Source organism: Monodon monoceros, unplaced genomic scaffold (genome assembly GCF_005190385.1).
Source record: "Monodon monoceros isolate NGI ecotype Baffin Bay Population unplaced genomic scaffold, NGI_Narwhal_1 Super_Scaffold_7, whole genome shotgun sequence".
NCBI classification, from domain to species: Eukaryota; Metazoa; Chordata; class Mammalia; order Artiodactyla; family Monodontidae; genus Monodon; species Monodon monoceros.
Window position 1 is genome coordinate 88,359,086 of NW_021703784.1, and position 15,438 is coordinate 88,374,523.

The 15,438-nt window shown below is 39.3% G+C and overlaps 1 protein-coding gene across 4 annotated transcripts in view; it reads right to left on the reverse strand.

The window, feature by feature from the left end:
- Positions 1-15,438, reverse strand: part of LRRC4C (leucine rich repeat containing 4C) — a 483,245-nt gene that overhangs the window by 65,941 nt on the left and 401,866 nt on the right. The gene's annotated exons all lie outside the window — the stretch shown is intronic.

Here is a 15,438-nt window from a genome sequence, read left to right on the forward strand (position 1 = left end):
ATATCACGTCCGTCAACCCAATATTTAGAGGTGAGGAACAGGGGGCTCAAAGAATTGGGAGCCAGAATTATGTGAACATAGGTTAATGTGATACCAAGGCCATAAACAGCACCACACACCAAACTGAGAATAGAGAGACTCAACTTTAAATGACTGCACCAAGGAATGACTTTCCTATTTCTCTTTACATTCCCAAATCGGATTCTACTATCAAAATAGATGTTTCACCTTCTCACATCCACACTCAAAACACCCATTTACTACACACTTTAAACCTGCAAGTCCTATAAATTCTCTTTGTCTCAATTTTTTTTTTCTTTTAAAAGGGGGCAGCTATAAAATCCCTTGCATGACTGCAGAAATTCCCACTCCGATCACATCATGGGCATCACTAATTGCTCATGTGAGCTGGATGCAGCTAAAAGTCCTCCTCATTAAAGCAACTTAGATAATCATGTCTTATCCATCTGAGCTGGTATTCAGGTTGAAACCTATTCACCATTCACAGTTTACATATTCCCTAAAGTTATTCTTGATTTTTTTTTTTTTTTGCGGTACGTGGGCCTCTCACTGTTGTGGCCTCTCCCGTGGCGGAGCACAGGCTCCGGACGCGCAGGCTCAGTGGCCATGGCTCACGGGCCCAGGCGCTCCACGGCATGTGGCATCTTCCCAGACCAGGGCACGAACCCGCGTCCCCTGCATCGGCAGGTGGACTCTCAACCACTGCGCCACCAGGGAAGCCCATTCTTGATTTTTTGATCTAAAATTCCATACAGGTTATATAAATCTGTGAATCAGTTTATATTTAAATGTGGGTTTATGATAATACTATATGGACACTTAATGATGAGTCTGTTGACCATATCAATATGTGGAACATCCCAAGAATAATGAAATAAAGAGTCAAAAGATCTTCTTGAGTTCCAGAAGACAAGGAGCATTTGATTAGCAAGTTTAAATATAATTTCTTAGAACTTCTCTGAGAGACAAAGAACAAAGCTAGAATGTGGAGTCATGAAGCACATATAAATCTGGGCAATTTGTCAACAATCACCCCAAATGGAATTCTCAATATGCTTTAGCAAAAATCTATACAGTGTCCCATGTAAAAGTGAATTTATTTTCTGGCTGCCAAAGATACTTTACCTGAACCATGGGTATCATAAAGCTTAAAGAATCCCAAAGCTTCTCAGAAAGCAGTTCCTTTTTTTTTTAACCTAAAAATTGTGGAATGCATTGCAAGCTCAACCGTGTCTAGCAAGAGCTTTTTACTCAATGTGGGTAAGAATTGAGCAAACAAGTGAACTAAGGCTTTGAAAAGGAAACCTTAGTAAATATTTAGGACAACACTACATGGGAGAAAATGGATGAACCAAACAGCATGGAAACTTGGGATATAAAGAAACAAAGCCCTCGGGGAACATATATACTAATTCTACAGCATTTATGAGTCAGTTAGAAAAGCCAGTCTCAAACCAGGTGGACAGTAAAGGAAAACCACTCAGCACAGTTCTGGGTTGGTCAAAGAAATCAACAGGAAAGCCAAAAGCCAAACCTACTGTGTCATGTTAGCTGGCCCATGACTTGATCTCCTGAGATGAACCTCTTGCTGGTCACCATAACCTATAACTTACCTTCAAGCCTTTACTCACCTTTCATATTTCTCCCTTACACAATACGTACACATAGACATCAATATTCACCCATGCGCATATGTGCACAAGGGCTCAGAAACATAAGGCATACAGTTCTCATTGTGGGGTAGATTTCTAATGGGCATGGAGTAAATCCAAGACTTTGCTGAAGTATCCATTTAATTAATTGAGACAATGAACTTGGGCTCTGAGCAGAGTGTCTGGCATACAGTAGGTAAATATTAACTATTATTATCATGTTAAAAGGGCTCGTGACTCTATATATACTAATCTAATTTCAATCCTTATAAGGGTATTGATTGTGGCATATTGGGCTAAAGTTGTGACTCACCCAAGACCACTAGTGAAGACAGTGTTGTCATTAAAATCCAGGGATAGCCGGCTATGGAGCCTGTGTTTTTTCTGTTGAGTCAAACTGCATTCCAATAGCACATTAAACACTATTTGGATATTGAAAGGTTAAAAACATGCCCCCCCCACACACACACCAAAAATTTAAATAAAATAACAAACAACAAAATAACTAACCTAATCCAGACCAGGCAGTCTTTTATACTCCATTAGCCTCATTCAGAAACAAAAACTATAGGATTGATGGAGAAGTTTATTTCTGCTTGAAAAAATTGATGCTGTGTACACTGAAGCTTCCTGCAGTAATAATCTCTCAAGTGTAACACTTTCACTTGAGCTTCATAAATTGTGCTCAGCTCAAGATCAGCCCCCTTCATTTACCCGCTTATCTGACCTATGCGAGTTTATAAGTAATCAGACTGGCACAAACCTATCATATCAATTCACAGGTTCACACAAAAATGTACTATATTTGCTAACAGATATTCCACGCTGCACTCCGTGGCCAGATATTAATCTTGTTAAAAGGGTGATTCCATCATATCCTTCACTTGCTCAGAAATGGCCAAGGCTTCCTTGTAGCTGCTAGAGTGAGAGCCCCACAGCCTAGCCTCCATTTACTACTTTCCACAGGAGAGATCTACCCTCTAATCCAAATTTTTCTCATCACCCATTCTTTGCATGAACCCGCTGTCTTGGCAAGTCTGATCTGCACGTGACTCATGCTGTCCATTTTCCCTTTCTTTCCATTCAAATTCTGCTCTCTCATTCCCCGTGGAACAGGCCACAGGCTCTGGCTCATCTCTGAATTCCAACAATAGCGATTATAGCAATCGTTTTGTTTCTTATAATCTGTTGCATTAGACTATGCTATGAGAATGTTTTGTCTCCATAACAAAATTGCAAGCTCCTGGGGGACAAAAACTATTTCTGGTAATAAATGCCTTATAGGGCCTAGAACAGTGCTTCATATCTCAGCACTGAATGAATTCATCCATTCATCAAGCAAGTATTATTAAACACCTATTATGTAACATAGACTATGCTATTACCTCAAAATTCAAGAGTAAACAAGATAGACATAATCATTGTCCTTATAGAACTTTAATTAGATGGAGACTATTACTTCATCAGCACTTTCAATAAAGTGGGATAAATGGGACAACTGGGGTAAAGTTCATGTTCTAGAGAGGCAAGTGGCAGCAGTGGAAAATAGGGTAAGGGTCAGGAAGGGCTTTTTAGAAGATACCATTTACTCATATGAATAACTGGATCAGGGAGAGAAGGAAGAAAAGAGGAAAGGATGAAGCAGGCATTGAAAGTTTGTAATTACATGTTCCTGCACTTTGGTTACATATACATAAATAGACAAATACAAAGACAGACACACGCATACATACCACAGACTGTTCCCTACATACTAACTGGGAGAAGAGTAAGGTTTGAATCTAACTCATAAATCTACAGCCATCTACTTTCAGCAGAGATCCGCCACAACAATTCCATTACACACTTGAATTAGTGGAAATCTAAGCTCAACGATTCAATTACTTTCCTGACTCAATTAACAACTGTTTTGAGATACATAGATCCTCCACAAATACTCTTTCTTACAATATCAATGCAAATGTCCCTGATCCACATGTCAAGATGCATCCTAGCATGTAATCAATTTTTATATTTATTTATTTATCCCTTTGAGATAGTTCAAGGAAGTCCATTCTGAAGCTCAGATAAAGTTCAGTTTTAAATTCCAATTCCAGGTTGAGATTTATGCCAGCTCTTATTAAGCATATGCACCCACCCATGTCCATAGGCCTTTCCGGTTTCTGAAATATGGAATAATTCTCCTTGTATTTACATCCTTTCAGCCTGCTTATTCAGCAAGCTTTCTAAATAGATGCTGGTTTGTTCCAGGGTAATAAAGGGAGCTAAAGGGGACCTTGGAATTGGGGCACAAGGTCAGAAATAGACACTCTTATAAACTGATAATTACAAAAATACACACTGTGGATAGGACTACTGCAGAAATCTCCCCAGAAGGAGGTGAGGGAGTGTACTGTGTGGATATACAGGAGATAATTATTCATTCAGTTGAAAGGCAAGTTCAAAGGTCCTAAGGCAGGAGCATATCTGACCTGACATGTTGGAAGAACAGCCGCAGGGGTCAGGGCATTGAAAACTGAGGGCAAAGAGTTACTTTTGTTTTGGCTGATGGGGGAGGAGAGGTCCTACTGCACAGGGCCATTTCAAGAATAAAGTTTCACCCTGATTGAAGGGAGCCATTGGGTTTTGAGCTGCAAAGTGATTCCATGCACTTTTATTTTTAAAGGATTCCCTTTTACTTCCTTAATTTAGCTTGAAGGGGTGATTAGATTTCACCAGATACACCAGACAAGACAATACCTTACCTGTGGTTAGAAATGACTGGTCATTTTACAAGGGTATTAAGTTTCTAGAGTTTAATGATACACCGTCCCTTTAAGAGAGTCAAAATCTGATTTTTTTTAATCCGTTATTATTATTTTTTTTTTTTTGCGGTACGTGGGCCTCTCACTGTTGCGGCCTCTCCCGTTGCGGAGCACAGGCTCCGGACGCACAGCCTCAGCGGCCATGGCTCACGGACCCAGCCGCTCCGCGGCATGTGGGATCTTCCCGGACTGGGGCACGAACCCGTGTCCCCTGCATCGGCAGGTGGACTCCCAACCACTGCGCCACCAGGGAAGCCCAATCCGTTATTATTTTTGCTTCCACAGAGTTTCCCTGGTGGGAAATTTTCTTGCAGAAAGTGCAAGGAAATGCAGAACATGAGAATCAGCCTCAGATGCCCTGCTAGATGACCCCAGGGAAGTTCTCTGGTTTAACCCTCATAGGAACCCTGCAGAGTAGGTGCTATTTTCTTAGAAATGAGAAAGCAGACTTGGAGAGAGTAATTGGCCCAAGGCCACACAGCTAGAAATGCAAGTGATAAAATTAGAACTCAGGACTAACTGATTTTGTGGACGTTGATCTTTCCATGCTGACCCAAAATTCTTTGCTGGACAATTAAAATTCTTAATATAACTTTTAAAAATAGAAATTCTAGTTTTGCAAACAGTCCTTCACAATTTTGATAAGGATGAATTAATACCACTGGATGTTTGGTTGACCCATTGCAGCTTGATTGCCAAATCTGTACTCCTGAGGGTCAGACCTTTTTCTTGGTTCTTCCACCAAATGATAGCCATTCCTGAAAATGTCTGGAACAAATCCTTATTTAATAAGGTGGGTTGGAGTGTAGTGTGTGTATTTATGTAATGCACGAGTGTGCAGGAGAGGGATGGAAGGATGGAGGAAGGGAGGGAGAGAGAGAGAGAGTCTTGATTTCAGCCATGGAAAGGTGTAGCCACATCACACAGAGCTGGTCCCTTCCCAAGGGCACACAAGACAGAAAGCACACTCCAGGCAGCCTGAACTTGCCAGCCCCAGCCTTGAACCTCACACTTGACAATAGGAGTTGCTTACTAGGGCAACCTCATCTTCTTTAGAGCTCAGTTAACAAATGACATATTTCAGAACATCCATCTATAGTTCCTGCTTCTCTCCTAATCATCTCCCATTCTTTCTCTGACTTGCTTGCTATTTTTTTTTTAAACTGACTTTATTTTCTTCCCCTTGAAAAAAGAAATGCATCACGCTTACTGGATACAGTAATAAAAGTAAACGAATCTTTCCCCCTCCTTCAAAGAAACGAAGCCTTTTACTTTTATCTTCTCAAGCAGACTAGAATAGAAAGTCTTTTTTTTTCCCCCCCTCTTAGCAGTGGGAGTGAATACCTTCTATTCAACAACTCCACCCATGCACTGGGTGGCAGCCTCCTCAAAGGATTAGTGAGGTCCGCAGAGCCCCCTAAGAAAAATAACTGCTTTAAGAATTCATAACTAGGAACAGAGCAAGGATTTTAGGATAGGTATTTGTCTCCTTAGAGACCTGGAGGAGGGGGGAAAAATCAAACTTAGAATGAAATACCCAGAGGGGTTAGGAGGGGTTGAAAGAGAGGAAAGAAGTTACCGAGCAGCAAATGCAATTTGGATGAGGATGATAAGGAGGCCAAATTAGCAGAGAATATTGGCTAAGGACCCGGGTGCTAGAATCACCAAGATCTTTGTTCAAATCCCAGTTCCTACACTTATGAGCTATGTGATTTTGGGCAAGGTGTTTAACACCTCTCTGATGTCTAATAGAGCTCGGCAATCATAGAGTTGTTGGGCTCATTAAGGAAAACAATATGTGGGAAATGTTTATGCAATACAGTACCTGGATAGCCTTCCTCTGAGGGTAACTGGTTGATTACAAAAGGGATTCCCTAGTAGACTGGCCAGAAGGAGGCCATCCAAAAAAAGGCAGTGTTTTGAAACGAGTAACTGATTAACAACTGTGTTCCCATTCACAAATCAGCCCCAACTTATCCCCTAACCTTGAGACAATTACTCAATCATGAAGAAAGGGTATCAGTTGGAGGCAAAGCCAGGCAGGGAGAGGACAACCAAGTTATAATTCTCCCTCTGTGTCCAACAAATTATACTACCATGGGCAGGTCACATAACCTTTCTGGACTTCATTTCTCTTTGTGTAAATTGAGTTGGGCTAGACTAAACTCACAGGCTCCAAATTCTAATACTCTTTATGGGCTTAATTTCCCCACTAGAGAGGGGGCCATTTCTAACTCTGTAAGCATGACAGCATTTGACAAATGTCCCCAGTTCCTGTATGATGGTCAGTTATCAATTCCAATTATGGGACCAGAAGAGGAGCAATCTGAAACCAGCCTTGCAGGGATCTGTGCCTGAAGGGAGGGGACGAAGCTATTAAGGGTAATGATCAAAGCCTGACCATTTAATGGGGAAGCTGTTAGGCAAATTCACTGCTTTATCTCTAGGATCATTTCTCCTGGTCTAGATGCCTGCAGGGCAGGACACAGAAGAGGGCTCAGCCACTTCTCCCAAGAAGATAAATGAGTCTTGAATGATTCCCACTTACAATATTAATTATGAAATTGTCCATTTACTTTTTCATCCTTCCTTGCAAATCATTCTAAAAGTAATATCATTTAAACACTGATTCACTTGCTGTGCCCAAGTGAACTCCCCATGGAAATCCTAGCCGCTGTAATATTTGAAAATGCGCCTCTGAATTAGCAAGCCTTGCACAAACTCTATTGGCAAATCCAATCATCCCTCTGCCATTGGGTATTGTTATTTGTGGTTTCCCCTTAAAGAGTTGGAGTTTGCTAGCCTTCACTCCCATTCTGAAATGATATGAATATGCTGTGAGTTTAGCGGCTCCGTTAATATCAATATACAGTTAATATCAATATACAGTTAAAGAAACACACGGCATAATAAAAACAAAAGCTCCAAATAATATCTGAAAAGCCTTTTAAGAGCAGAATAAATGCTCTAGTGAAACTTTCCTCTTATCATCAAGACTCTTTTAAACAAGAGGGTACAGGCTGTGTTGGTATTTACATTCCAGGTGTAAAAAAATGTTGAGGGGGGATGTAATAGATTTAATTAGCTCCATAATTCCTGGGTTTTCCCAACCAAACAACGCAGTTTGTTACTAAAAGTAAAAGTTAATAATTTTTTATTAGAGGCCCCACCAAATGTTTCTACCTAATGTTGACAAAAATTACTACAAAGAGATGAAATTTTAAATCTCTGCATTCTACAAATAGAAAATGAGAATAATTGGGACTCCTGGAGGAAAGCCACATAGGTGCCTCAATGAAGGAAAAAGAACTATTATGAAACAGCATCTCACTTGGGAATGGGAATGCTGATGCTAGATTTTAGACCAACGTTCCATCACTAAAAACAGGGGTAGTTCATCCAAACTGGGTGGAGGTGCTGACTGGATGCCATTTAGCTAAACGAGTGAAATTCCCCGCAGAAACCCCCCTTCCTGATCTTTATCACTAAACCGAAGACACAGGGAATTTCAGATTTGTAAAATATTTTTATAGTGATACATTCTAATCACACATTCCACACTGGATTTCCAGCTATAATACCTGACTATGTGTTTAACCAAGACCACCTTAGCCTTTCCTCAGCTTGGCTAATCTTTAGACGGGCTTCTTCCTGACTCTAGGACCCTCAGTGACCCTCTTCTTACAGCATTTATTTTAGAAAACTCATAATTTTAAGTCTCTTCTCTGATCCTTGGAATATAAATATTTTTTAAAGCCTCTGGCCAATTTTTACCACACAGGAATGTATTTCTCAAGGTCCTGGGAACCATCTCTTTGAAATGTAATCAACAAAGGAGATAGTACCGCCATCTTCCAATTTCAGTGGAAGGGTAGAAACCAACTCTCGGCAGGCACCTTGCTTCAAGTTGCAAAATAACCTCCTGTCATAAAGCTATAAGAACTTTGTTTATCTTTTGCCAGTTAGCAAACACAGGTGGTCTATGACTTTAACATCCTCCGGTACTTTTTTATTAGCTCGCATCAGCCCTTAAAAAAATCCTACCTCTGGTAGTGTATATATGTCCATGCCACTATTGATCAGCCCGGTGCTTTGTGACCACCTAGAGGGGTGGGGTAGGGAGGGTGGGAGGGAGGGAGACGCAAGAGGAAAGAGATATGGGGATACATCTATATGTATAGCTGATTCACTTTGTTATAAAGCAGAAACTAACACACCATTGTAAAGCAATTATACTCGAATAAAGATGTTAAAAAAAAAAATCCTACCTCTTCTTCTTCTTCAGTGAGTTGAATTTCGACTTGATTGTGGCCTCTGTCCCTTACCGCAGTGGCCTTAAATAAAGTCTTCCTTGCCTGTTTAACTTTGGCCAGTGCAATGTTTGCTTTGACGTATTTATCCTGCCCATGCCCGAAGCTTTCTGATGATGAGCAAGGGTCCCAACACCTCCCTGGGCAGCCGTTTCTGCTTTGATCATCCCTGACATTAGACAATTCTCCCTTACATTATTCATTATTACATTATAAATTCTACCCACCAAAGCTGGTTCTGACATTGGGTTCTGACACTGGGTGCTAAGTCCCATAGCACCCTCTACCTATGGCAGTCAGAGGCACTGAGGCTCTTTGGAGCCCTCCCAGTAAAAAGGAATCGACCTTGCAGGAAGGCCCATGCCCCTGTTACCTGGCCCTCCGTGTCTGACAATGTTATTGGGATGTGGGGAATCCTCTCTTACAGTTCAACATCAATGCATGCTCTGCCGTCAGAAGTCTCCTAGAGCATGTCTAATCTCTCCCCTATATTTTGTTAAAAGAACTTTTCAGAAAAAAATAAAATCATGACTCTCATGTACATATAAAAAGGTACACACGTTAAAGGATTAATTTTGCTTAAATATTATGGGGGAACCAAGAAGACGTTATACGAGTTCAAAGTCAAGCTCAAAATACTACAAAATTATACAGAGTAAAGGAATGTTGAGCTCAATTGCAAATGAAGACACACTGATTTTTCCACTGGGAGAGGGAAGTCAATTCTACTGGACAAGACAGAATCTGCATAACCATCAGCTCCTTACAATTTATAGAGATGCAAAATAGCTCACAACAGTGAATAGGGCTAGAATCAAACAGCCAGATGGGTGTGTTATAGATCATGAATAGTTTTCCACTGAAGTACTCTTTTTTAAATATGGAAATTGTCCTAATACTTATTATGCAATTCTAAATTGCAAAAAAAAATGCCCTGAAAACTGAAAGCTATTTTGTATATGTTTGGCACTTATATATACCTCTTGGGGTGACCACCTATTTATTTACTGCAGAAATATTAATATTTTTATTACAAGTGTTTTCCCAGATTCCTCTGGAGGTGTTACATTATATATACTATATTCACATATTAGCTTCTTAAAATCAGAAATCTTCTGAATTTTTAAACCCCTTTAGATTCCTAGTGATGGTGTGTTGGAGCCAGCTTATGCCTTAGCCAATCGTATGCATTTCTTCCCAACTTCGCATTCAGTGAATTCAATTTGGTAGCTTGAAATTAGCCAAGGTTGGAGTATTTATACAAGAAAATAGACAAATGCTACAAATCAGGGATCTTGTGCGTGTGTGTGTGTGTGTGTGTGTGTGTGTGTGTGTTGAGTGTGTGTGTTCTGAGAGCTGGTTGTTAAACATTTACCAGCTCACCACTGCCCACAAGGGCTTCAGATAGGGGATTACGTGCCTGCATCCCAACAACTGCACAGGCTGAGAATGAAAAAACTACATTCCCTGACCTTGAGGAGTTCATATTCTAGTGAAGAGCTTGTGGTCTAGTAAATAAATTTACATATTTGTAAATGTAAGGTCGCTCTATGGTTTATGCTTCCCTCAAAGTGGCTGTTTTACAACAGACCTGTGCCTACTGTCCATCATCAAACAGATGAAATCTAAGTCAACTCAATTCAAGAAATATGTAGGAATATGCGGCCACTAGATACTTCGAAGGATGTACATAGTAGATCATGTAAGAGATCTAATTGGAATGTAAACACACACATATTTTACTTAGTAATAATTTGTGATAAAGGCTGAAAGCTCCCCCTCAAATAATGATTTTTGGAGAGAAAAGATTACATAATTAAAACACAACTCATGGATTTTCTATTTACCCCACACTGAACATTAACATTAGCCTTGTTTTAAATGGGGTATTTTTTTCATATAACAAAACATATTTCCAAACACTGACTATGTGTCCGGCACTTTGGTAGGTATCAGAGTTTCAACAATAAATAAGTGTTGCATTCTGTCCCTAAGGAACTTTTATTCTAGTGGAAAAGGATAATATAAGCATATAATCATGATAATACACTATGACGCCTGATATGAGTACTGGGTTGAATACAAAGAGAAGCAATTAGCTCTGTGAGAAAGAGTTGGGGAAATCCTTTCAAAGAGCTGGCGATACCATGAAGGAAGAATAAGACTTTGTCAGAGAAAGGAGGAAGGGCATGCTTGTCAGAGGGAGCAATATATACAAAGTTCTACGCACTTACACAAGATAGAATTCTTTAGGAAAAGATATAAGATGGGTTCAAGAACGGGATGGTGGTAGAGATTTCTGTATGTCTTCAAGAGAGAAGACAAATGAACTTATTGTTAAGCTATAGTATTCAAGGCTTATTTTGTATATAAAGATTCTATTAAGCAGAAAAGAACAGGAAAAAATATCCTGGATATACAGTTACAAAGTTTATGGTTTATAAGCTTTCTGAGCTGATATGAAGTCTCTAGAGAGTAAGCACCTTGAGGAGAGAGAACATTCCATATTATTCGTACTTTAACTTCTGGACTTAATTGAAGAATCTCACCCATGCAGGCAATCATTAAATAATTGGTGAACTGAAGAAGGGAAAAATCAACATGAAAACACAGAAATGGTCATTTCATTTTCGATTTTGCTTTGGCTGCTGTATGCTATCTGTACTCTTCAAAGTGCTGGAATGATCTCTCCTCTTGGTCTATGTGGCTCTGATCTCTCTTCTTCTTGAACTCATCCCCTACAAGTCTCCATTTCCAGACTTGAAGTCCAGCTGCCTTGCCCTCCTTGCTCTTCCTGAGCACAGCAGTGAAAAGCCCCTTCAAGATCCTTCCCCTGAGAGCATTTGTATTTCTGTTCTCCCTGCTGGAATGGCTACCATGATCACCCTCTCAAAAATAGCACTCTTCATCTTCCAACACTCTTTGGTTCCTTACTATGCTTTATTTATCACATCTTGACATTACATTACAGATTTGTTTTTTTATCATTTCCCATTCATACATATGCCTCCTATTGGCTGACACTGCTTGTTGCTCCCTCTTTGATTCCCAGAACCTAAATCAGTACCTGGCACATAGAAGGTACATAGCAAATTTTTGTTAAGTAGGATGAATAAAAGAATAAATTGTCCTCTTTGACAGTGCTTTTATGGGAAGTTTCCTCAAATTTTTTTAAAGCTAATTCTTTATATTAATATACTTTAATAAAATAAAAACAAAGAGAAAAATTCACTATTTAATTATAAAGAGACTTTAAAGGATATGAAAAATGCTTCATAGGAAGTAAATATATTTAAAACAATTAGGTACTAAGGAAAATCAACAAACTACCAAGAGACAAAATAAAGGGTGAATTTTAAATGTGCTAGCTGCCCACCCAAAGGCCATTTTCCTTTTCTTCCTTAAAATCTTAGTTTTAGTTTGGGGCCTACACTGAGCTCCAAATACAAGACTGCGCTTCCCAGAATCTTCTCTATCTAGGTAGAGTTAATCATATAACTTAATCATATAAGTTCTGACTAAATGAGATATACACCAAAGTGTCCTATAGGAGTTCTAAGAATTATGCTTTAAAGGAGTAAATTCAGATTAGAAATGACCTCATAATGTTCTTTCTCCATTTTTCCTTTCTGCTTCCTGGAATGTGAACATAATGGCTGGAGCTTTAGCAACCACTGAGGACCATGCTTTGACCTTGGGCTGAAAGACTTGTGCTAGAATGTTGGATCAGAGACAGAGAAGAAACCTGAATCCTTTATGATTTTGTATAGCCCTCATACCAACTTTGCACTATTTTCAGACTTTTCCAGGAAACAGAATAACCTTTATCTGCGTATGACACTGTAGTTTTTAGTTTTCCATAATATGCATGAAGTAAAGTTCATATTTCATGTGAATATCTTAAAATATCCTTAAAGTCATGTTTATTGGCCTGATAGTGCACTTATCAGATTGGGCAGTAAATGTGGAAAACCTGCTTACCAGGCTCAGTAGTGAGTCTGAGTGATTAAAGAAGTACTGTTGTGGCATCATCATTCTTACTGCAATTGTTGATATATTCACCACCTGTTTAGGTAAGGACATCTGTCAATTTTCATGACTTCACTAAGTCCTTCATAAATATTAATTAAGCACAATAGCTCTGAAAAACAAACTGAATGCTTGTTATTGTGGGTTTAAGAGCAAAGCACTCAGCGTAATTACATGCTCAGATTGGAAACTTCTTGTAGTTTGTAAAAACACACAATTTTTACAGGGCCTAAGCAAGATAAACACAAGGAAAATAAAAGAACTATAAGAGCATTAAAAAAATTTCTGAAGCTACTAGGAAGCTAAATATTTGGGAATTACAAATGATTTGTTATATCTATTCCAGTATGTACAAAGAGTTAGACTGGGGATTAGCTCCTAGTGAAAAAGTAATAATAATAGCCAATACTTCCAACAATAGCCACTACGTATGGCATTCAATTAAGCTCTTTAATGTAGTAAATGTAAATTACATATAAGCCCTTTACAAATGATAAATGATGAATAAACATCACAGCAGCCCTATGAGTAGGCACCATCATTATCCTGGTTTTTCTGATGAGGAAATGGAGGTGTGGAGATGTTACATAACTTACTCAAGGTCCCACATCTAGTAAACAATGGAACCAGGATTGGGATCCAAGCAAGGAAGCCCCAGATTCTGTGTGCTTAGCCATCGTGCTATATTACCACTGTAGGATGACTGTAAAGAAACCACAACTTGGGGAGCAATCACTGAGAAATTCTAGTGATGTGGCTGAGTTGGAAATACCGCCAACTAAAGGAAACTAGGCCCACGCCATAGAGATTGAGATTTAAATTTAGAGGTTTAGGCTACACATCTTGGAACCAGGATGCCAGCAACACCTGGAAGTGTTTCCCTGCCCTGCTCTCTTGATAAAAGCTGAATGTCCCACAACACTTAAAAGCTAAACTCAACTTAGACCAACCATTCTCAACCCATTTCTCAAAATAGCAGTGGACTCATATTTTGAGGAGTGTCTCAAGTAATTTGTTATGATATGTGTCAGAGTAGCAAAGTTTGGAAATAATGTCTTCATTCTTACAGAGGATATTCAAGGTTGTGCCTGGTCATTGTTTTTCTCACTCACTTGCATTTTGATGTTCTTCTTTGAGTAAGAACAAAAGGAGTGGTATTTTGGTTAATGTAATGAAACTGGGCATCGCCAACACCCATGTGGATATGTTATATGAGCATCATCTACGGACAAAATGTTGGAAGAACTGATATAATAGAAAGAACACTGGACTGGAGTCAAGACGCCAGGAATCTTGGCTCTGTTATTTAATAGCTGAATGACATTAAGTAGATTCCCTCAAACTATAATGACCTCCCTTTGCTGGTAGGCAAATCAAAACGGCATTAGCTGGGACACCTTGATCCCCAAGATCTGCTTCCTCTCATTAAATCATGATGTTCTGATATATAATGGCCCCACTTAGAAAGCTGTGAACAAAGGCAGATTTCATCCCGTGTGACAGAGTGAGGTTGAAGCATTAAATAAATTAAGAATGAATTCCTTTCTTTTCTACCAATTGCTGCATTGATTAAGAATCTAATACGTGCCAAGTTTTCTGCACTATGTTTTACATACTCAGTAATCTTTACTACAACCTATGTGGTAGATAATATAATCTCAAAAAAAAAAAAGGAGCTCAGAGAAAATTTTAAGTACTTGTTCAGGCTCAAACCACTAGAAAATGGTAAAAAGAGAAATTTAAGCTCACAGCTCATTAGTTGGAATAAAGGGTATTTAAACTCAGACCTAACTCCATGTTGTGGACTGAATTGTGTCCACTCCCACAAAAAAATTGATATGTTGAAGCCCTAACTCCCAATACGACTGTATTTGAATATAGGGCCTTTATGGAAGTAATTAAGGTTAAATGAGGTCATAAAGGTGGGGCCCTGATCCTATAGGAACAGTGCCCTTATAAGAACAGACATACACACTCTCTCCCTCTAGGGTGAGGACACATGCAAGAAGATGGCCATCTGCAAGCCAGGAAGGGAGTGCCTACCAAAATCCAACATGCTGGTACCCTGATCTCAAACTTCCAACCTCCACAACTGTCAGAAAATAAATTTCTGTTGTTTAAGCCACCCAGTCCATGGTATTTTGCTAGGGCAGCCCAAGAAGACTAATATACACCAAAAGTTTTCTTTGCTGTTTTTATTAAGCCATGCATAGTCAGTGTGCTCAAAAATGCCTGAAAAATAAGTGGAGGAATATTTGAGGAGTTGGTGAGCTCACATTTTATATTAGATGTTATTGGTGCTTCCTGGAGTTGTGTGGGCACAACCTGCATGGCTTTACCCCATGGTCCTTGCTACTATCTGCATAATTAACATTAACTAGTAAAGTAAACATGCCACTGGGTGCCAAATGCTTGAACTGTCACCCTCCAGGACTATTATAATTCATGCTATTTATATTTGTTCTTCTATTGTTTCTATTCTATGTCCACTACCAGTGTCTCCATGTTGAGTACAATTTTTAAAAATGCTGTAACAATCCATCTCCAACTAATACTCTTCACATTATCCCCATGATATGAGTATTATGTCCACTTTACAGATGGGAAAGGTGGAGTTGAGAG